The following is an 8418-nucleotide window of genomic DNA, read 5'->3' as shown; positions in this document are numbered from 1 at the left end:
CCTTTGGGAAGGTACCATCTGTGCAGTCTGCAATTTTGTTGAAGAAAGATGTTGAATCTATTTAATATTTCTTGAAAAATAATTGATTTCTGTGCATTTTTTTCACACTGCATCAAATTAAGGTTGATTACGTCGATTAAGCATCATGAGGTGGAGCGTGAGGGGTGGTTCCCTATTTTTTATTTATTTATTTTTGTTGTTGCTGGGAGTTGGAACCCTATTAGTTAGGTTGCTTAATATTTATGCTAAGTACTCTTTAAAATACCAGAATAGGGAGGATGGTGTAGGTTTAAGTTTATTAGATTGATCAGTATTGCTGAACTATGAAATATTTTTTTTTGCATACAGGTATAACAGAATAGCTTTAGTGTAGTTGTTGTTTTAAACTTGAGTATGAACTTATACAAAATGCAGCAAGATATTTAAAAAACAGTTTTGTTGATTAAAAAACACTATATCGGATTCATATCGGTATCGGCAGATATCCAAATTTATGATATCGGTATCGGACATAAAAAAGTGGTATCGTGCCATCTCTAATATATATATATATATATATATATATATATATATATATATATATATATATATATATATATACTGTTTTTTGCATAATCCATCATACAAAATGTAATCAAATGGAAAAGTCTCTTTTTAAAACTTGTTTTATTAGTTTTAATCTTTTAACTTTATGCATCAAGCAAAAATGTAATTATGTGCAACATTCTCTGACTGGAAGAAATTTGTTTAATATTTAAACCTATTTTCTGCACATTCCAGAACATAAAATAAAAAAAAATTTTGTGTTTACACTCACTCTTTCAAATAGATGCAAGTAAAACACAGCAGAAAATAAATAACATCAAAGACTAGCGGTCCTTTGGCTCTATTTTCACCTGTAAAGCAGGAGTGTGGTAGGCGGAGGTTTACCCTGGTGCAGGTGTGCTGCGGTCAGTTGAAGTTACAAGTAACGCGTTACTGCCCATCTCTGATCCTTAGCATAACCATGTATAATATCCACAAAACTTAAAAAGAGGTTATACACACACAATACGATAATATTATGTTGAAGCACAGCATGTATCACTCCGCCAGGCTCCTGCCTACGATAGCCGTAATGCTCTTGACAATCCATCAAGCGGTGCGGGTTCATAGCTTAGCGGAGTCATACTAAAACAGACAGATTTTAGTATTGAGACTTGTAGTTGAAATTTAGGGATTGTATTGAATTCTATGAATTTCCACTTAGCTTTCAAATTAAGGTTACACCATTGCAGCAGGGGGATGACCTGAGATGCATAATAGTAATATTGTAAACATGGGAGCATTGCCCCACCTTTTGCCTTGCTTAACTGTAAAATACTAAATTTAATTCTTGTTTTTTTTTCCCTGCCAAATAAAGAGTGAAATCCATTTGTCCCATTCCCCAAACTGTGTTTGACTTACTTCAACAGGCAAAGTTCTAAATAAATTGAGGAGTCTTGGGAGTATGTTCATTTTCACTGCTGTTATCCTTGAATTTAAATTTAAGAAAGGCACCAGATTCCACCTATCTAAATCAGATTTCATGGCCTGTCACAAGGGACCATAATTTACTTGTGATAGATTAGAAGTATTCTTAGTTAGAATTATTCCCAAGTATTTATGTGTTTCAGCTTCATATTCAGATATATGATATCTCGATAAATCGAGCAGATATTTGAATTTTACACAGCTACATTCTCGCCTGAAAATATCTTAAAAGTTTATTTTGTGACCCAGAAAGAGTAATAAGAGTAATCTTAAAACTAAGTAACTGCCACCATTGTTGGAAACTGGAATTGGCTGGGCCACACTATGAAATCTGGGATAGGTTGGGCCACTAAGGATACACCCAACACATCCTTTAAATCTGGGGAAAAGGAGGACGCATTTGTCTGCCGCAATTGGAGGAGTCTTCCCATTTTTTGATAGCCTTCGTCGTGCCGCTGTGACGTAATCGGCCTACAGATGCAGTTTTAGGAGGATGCAGCCTCTGAATTTGGACACAGCTGATGTATGTCTGAATGATAGCACAGTAACACAACACACAACGCAACCTTGGCTGTGAATAAAGAGCAGATAGTTCATAGCTCAGACTTTTAGCAAGGTCAAAACAAAGATCAAGCAATCAAGCAGTTACAGATATGGCCAGTGGTGACTTTATTGTAAACAAGCAGCCGACATGATCAGTTAGTGATGAGATTTGAGAGCACTGATGTGACTGAAGAGTTGGTGAAAAAAAGAAACATAGTCCAAATTCCTATAAACTCTTCCTTTGACAAATGGAGCAATCAGGTCAGACATTCCAAAGGAAAGCATTCCACAAGAATTATGTGCCAGGTTGTTTTAGTGGGAGGTTTGCCATTTATCCAAGAGATAACAATGTTTTTTTTCTTGCAGTATGTGCAAGGATATCATAAAGTCTATTCAACCTCGCATTAGCAAGATTTTTCACACTCAGATGTCCCAAAAGCAGAGATACAGCATCCGTTTTCAAAGACACGCCAAGTTTTTTTTTCTATATTCTGCAAGATGTGTATCTAATAGGACTGGCTTTTCTGGCAAACAGAGTGTGTGTAGGTTCCTACTGAAGTCTCAAACTTCAGACATAAAGGTAAAAGTTGGTGGTTCCTATGGTGCCTTTCATTGGGGAGATTTGCACATGATGCAGGATTTTAAATAGCAACGATCTTAAGAAAGACATAGATACACACATAGATTTTTTTTTTTGTTTGTATGGTGCCAAAGTACATTACATTCCTCTTCACTGATGTTTAAATCAACTTCTTTTTCCCAGACCTGGCTTTTTGAGACCTTTTTGACGTTTTCAGACTCCTCCAGGCCCAGTTATACAAAAGGAGGGTCATTTTTGATCCATTCTGTTATAAAACTGAGATGGTTGCCAGACCTCCATTTGAACTACGAAGTTGAAGTTTTGATATCTTTAACCTTGCTTTTCTTTTGTTCCATATAAAGTCACTTAACAAACTATTAAGTAATTTTTGAGCCTTGTTTGATATAAGTGAAAGAATTATTTGGAGGGGGTATAGCAATCTTAGCATGTCACGCATCTTAGTTATTGATATTTCTTAAATCTAGTGATTAGAATTTCTGAAATGTATAAAAGGACATCTTCGTGTTGAGCAGAGAAGTTGAAAGCTGCTTGATCTTAGGCCATTAGTGATGATGAAAGGGTAGTGTACAAGAGTTTTTATATATATGTCTCCCAGACAAAATGTATGCAAAACATAATACAGCCAGGTGACACGATCAAAGGCCTTTTCTGCGTCTAATGAAATGATCATACCACATGATGCTGGAACCCTTATTAAAAAATTGAATTAACAGCTCAAGCCATCAGGCCCTGGTGATTTACCATGGTGATAATAAAATTGCCTAAAAGTATTGTTAATATTTATGTTAATTTAATGTCTATCACCATACTGATCTGTCTGTGGACCTCTGTGCACAGAAAAACAAGCAACAGTCACACAAAGTTGCTTGTCAGAGCACCATGAATGCAAGGTACCCCTACCTAAAAAGTGAAGACAGTCTTCAGTCAACTGAACTCCTCTTCCTGCTGTTTAGATGTCCTGCCAACAAGTTCAAGTTCAAGTTCAAGGTTCTTTATTTGTCACATGCATAGTTATACAAGTATAATACACAGTGAAATGTAGCCTGACACGCTCCTCGACATATGCAAAAATTGGGGGGGGGGTGTAGAGGAAGAACATGATATATATATATATATGTGTGTGTGTGTGTGTATGTAGTATATACATTGGGTGAATGTGCAGTAGTAGCAGCAGGCAGGTGAATTCTGTACATTAATATGAATATGAATAGACATCTGACTATTTTACAGGATAGACAATATAAACATATTTAAAATTAAAGGAATTGAAATGTACATTGTGCCTTGGTTTAGTGTCTGGAAGAGTCCTGTCTCAGTCAATTATAGATGATGTGAGAGGGCAGGTGTGTGTGTTTAGGGCACGGATGGCTTGGGGATAGAAGCTCCTCTTGAGTCTCTCTGTCCTTGCCCGGAAGATGCGGAACCTTCTACCAGATTGCAGAAGTTGGAACAGTTTGTTGCCAGGATGGGACGGGTCCTTCAGTATCTGCGCTGCTCTAGTCCGGCATCTCCTGGTGTAGGTGTCCTGAAGCGGGGGGAGAGCAATCCTGCAGCAGCGTTCTGCTGTACGGATCACTCTCTGGAGAGCTTTTTGGTCCTTCACACAGCTGTTCCCACGTTTTTTTAAAAAGGTCTCAAAGACTTTGGAGTCAGACTTGTTACAGATTGTCAACTTTTCTTTAATGTCAGGTGTGTTTCCAGAATCACTAAAAATTGCTGTAATAAAACCTATACTGAAAAAGGACAATCTTGACAAGACACAAATGAACAACTACAGGCCGATCTCAAATCTCCCATTTTTAAGTAAGATCATTGAAAAAGCAGTTTCTCAACAGCTCAATTACTTCTTAAAACAGAATAACTGCTATGATGCCTTCCAGTCAGGTTTTAGACAGAACCACAGCACTGAAACCGCTTTGACCAAAGTGTTCAATGACATATGTCTGAATACAGACAGTGGAAAAATGTCAGTCTTCGTTTTACTGGATCTCAGTGCAGCATTTGATACAGTTGACCACAACATATTACTCAAACGACTGGAGAACTGGGCAGGTCTTTCAGGAACTGTACTAAACTGGTTCAAAACATACTTAGAAAACAGGAAATACTTTGTATCAATAGGTAACTTCACATCTGAGCACACAAGTATCACATGTGGAGTTCCCCAAGGTTCCATCTTGGGACCCCTTCTGTTTAACATTTACATGCTCCCACTGGCACAGATTATAAAAAACAACAAAATAAACTATCATAGCTATGCAGATGACACACAAATATATATCACAATGTCACCAGGAGACCAAGGCCCTGTACAAGCTCTTGGTAAATGCATCGAGGAAATTAATGACTGGTTGTGCCACAATTTTCTCCAGCTAAACAAAAACAAAACTGAGGTAATAGTCTTTGGCGCCAAAGAAAAACGATTACAGGTCACCAGAGAACTTCAATCTATACACCTAAAAACCACAAACCAGGCGAGAAATTTGGGTGTAGTGATGGATGCAGACCTAAACTTAGAAAAACACATTAAGACAATAACAAAATCGGCTTACTATCACCTCAAGAATATTTCAAGGATAAAAGATCTGATGTCTCAACAGGACCTGGAAAAACTAGTCCATGCATTCATCTTTAGTAGGCTTGACTACTGTAACAGCATCTTTACAGGTCTACCTAAAAAATCAGTCAGACAACTACAGCTCATTCAGAACTCTGCTGCTCGAGTCCTCCTGACCCAGTATGAACCTTTCAGATCCCTCAGGTCATCTGGATCCGGTCTTTTATCAGTTCCCAGAGTCAGAACCAGACACGGAGAAGCTGCATTCAGCTTTTATGCTCCTTATATCTGGAACAAACTCCCAGAAAGCCTCAGATCAGCTGAAACACTCAGTTTATTTAAATCCAGGTTGAAGACACCTATTCTCAGCTGCATTTGAATAAAGCACCAAATCCACACTTTTAAGCTTAAATTTCAAAACTTACATTTAACTACTGATTTAATCTGTTTTGATTTTATAGACTGTTTTGTTTGTTTGTTTGTTAATTAGTTGGTTTGTTTGTTTGCTTGTTTTAATCAATTTTAAATCATGCTTTTTATTTGTTTTTGTTTCTAATGTCTCTGTAAAGCACTTTGAATCACCTTGTTGTTGAATTGTGCTATACAAATAAACTTGCCTTTCCTTCACTGAAAAGCTCCTGCAGGGATCTGACTGTATAATTGGGAATGTGGGTGTCAGCCCATTTTTGATGATGTTCACCTATGAGATGAATAGAATTGAACTTTCACTGGGTAGCCGCTGATCAGGTATTTAAGCCTTGATCTTTATGCAGTTAATTGCCAAACCATCCCCTAAGATGGCTGGGTAGAGATCACCTTCATCTTAGGAGGGAATCACAATTCCAGTTTCACCATTCAAGCCCCCTTCCTGGTCAGTCAGCTGTCACTGCAACAGCACCTACTAGCAGCTAATGTGCTTGAAGCGATTATCAAGAGACAAGAACTCTCAGGTGATGCCATTCCCACAGCTGTTAGCCTCCGATGCGATGTCTTTGGAATGGTGAACAAGTGATTCCCATGGTCAGTTTCATCCAGGTACCACCAAGAAAATACTGTGACACAGCTACAGTAAGAGTGGGAGTGCTGTCATTCCAGGTTTGGTACAGACTACTGTTTTTGTGTGAACCTGTGGAGCAGGACGATGTCCGAGGACAGCTGAGTTTGAGGGAAGGCCTTCTGGAGTTCAATAACCCTCACCACCCCTATATCATGGTACTAATCTCTAAGCACTTAAAACATGAGATCATGCTACCAAAGAGAAAATTTTTTGGTACAGTTTAGCAGGTCACCAAGGTGACTGAGATTGGACATGCCAGAGACACAGTTTTCTGTGTCTCTGGCATGAGAGAACAGTTAATCTTTTTAGATTAGCTTTTTTCCAGTAAACCCCAAACAGAACTCTTGCTTTTCCACCAGCTGACATTAGCCATCTGATCCCCGAAAAGCAACAAGTGGTGGAAGAAATGTTCTGTGAAGAGGCCGTGTTTCAGCCCTGTAAATAGAAATCAGACTTAAGGATGATGTGCCGGTCGATAGGGAGGTAAAAGAACAAATTCCAGAGTTATTGGTAAAAAGATGGTTTGTTAAATCTTAGTCACCCTATGGTGCTCCAGTCGTGTGTGAGGAAAAAGGATGGCTCCATACGCCAAGAGCTTTATTATAAGCTCTTGAATAACAAAACAGTGCCAGACCAACCCTAGTCTCTGAGATTTTTAGCGCCGAATACAATAACCTCAGTTTTATTTGAATTAAGAGGCAGGAAATTAAAGCCTGTAGTTTAACTGATTGGTGTGTATTATCTGGCTCCATGGATCGATGTTGGGTATTATCTGCATAGCAGTGAAAATTTATGTTATGCGTAATAAATGGTAAATGGCCTGTATTTGTATAGCGCTTTTCTAGTCCTTAAGGACCCCAAAGCGCTTTACACTACATTCAGTCATTCACACACTGGTGATGGCAAGCTACATTGTAGCCACAGCTGCCCTGGGGCGCACTGACAGAGGCAAGGCTGCCAGACACTGGCGCCACCGGGCCCTCTGACCACCACCAGGCAAACATGGGGTTAGTATCTTGCCCAAGGATATTTGGCATGCAGCCAGGAGGCAGCCTGGGATCGAACCACCGACCTTCTGATTAGTGGCTGACCTGCTCTGCCACCTGAGCTACAGCCACCCAGAACCAGGCTCTCACTGACTCACTGGAGGGATCCAGCTGGTTTTCCATACTGGACCAGGGAAAAGCCTACCACCAATGTTTCATAGCAGAAGGATCAATGTACCTGACAGCTTTCACAACTCCTTGGGAGCTATATTAGATGGGCAGGATGCAATTTGCATTATCAAATGTACCAGCTGCATTTCAAAGGTGCATGAAAGGAACACGGAGAGTGGAATATGTAAGTTAATGTAAAAACTTATCATTTAATTTAACATCTGATATTTAATGACAATAAAATGTTTCTTATTCAGAACATGTAACATCAGCAAGCAACAAATAAACAGCAGCCAAAGTTGTTTGTCCTACATCAGTCCCCTTAGCTAAGACCATTCACTTGACTTGGGAGGGATAAGAAAATAGTGCGATCTACTGATGTCCCCTCGTGAGATTTTAAACACTTTTCCCTTTAATATATTGCAACCACAACATTTGTTTAAAACATTTTAGTTACTCATATTTAGGGCAATACCCCCTAATGTTAGCAAGAAAAACAAAACAAAAACAAAGGTTAAACTGGTATATTAAAATATGTCTTTATTAACTGACAAAAATAATGCCATATCATAAATATCGGAAGTAAATGACGACTATCTCGGAGCTGTAACGAGACTGTTTTTTATTTGTTTGTTTCGTCTTCTTTTTTCTTTTTCTTTTTTTTTTTAATAAATGGGTCTAACAGGACACTAATAAAATATTATATAATGCTGTAGACTGAATCTTATGGGAGGGTATTGTTGACTCCTCATTCCAACTAAGCAACTGATTATTTGCTACTGATTTTGGGGGTATGGCCACTTCCCATTGTACTTCGCTCCAGTAAACATTTTGCAATCCACAATCCACATTTGCTAACTAATACCAATCAGCTGATACAAATGTAATGTCAATAGATGATGATATTGATTGATTTGTCCTAAACCATGTTGGTTATCCGTCACTTGAAACAACCAAGTTGTATTTGTCTATAAATTCCTCCACTACTATA

Source organism: Copadichromis virginalis, linkage group LG7, assembly GCF_057382275.1.
Source record: "Copadichromis virginalis isolate Kocher_CV1m ecotype Utaka linkage group LG7, C_Virginalis_male_GT1.1, whole genome shotgun sequence".
NCBI lineage: Eukaryota > Metazoa > Chordata > Actinopteri > Cichliformes > Cichlidae > Copadichromis > Copadichromis virginalis.
Note: the sequence above shows the minus strand (reverse complement) of the source record.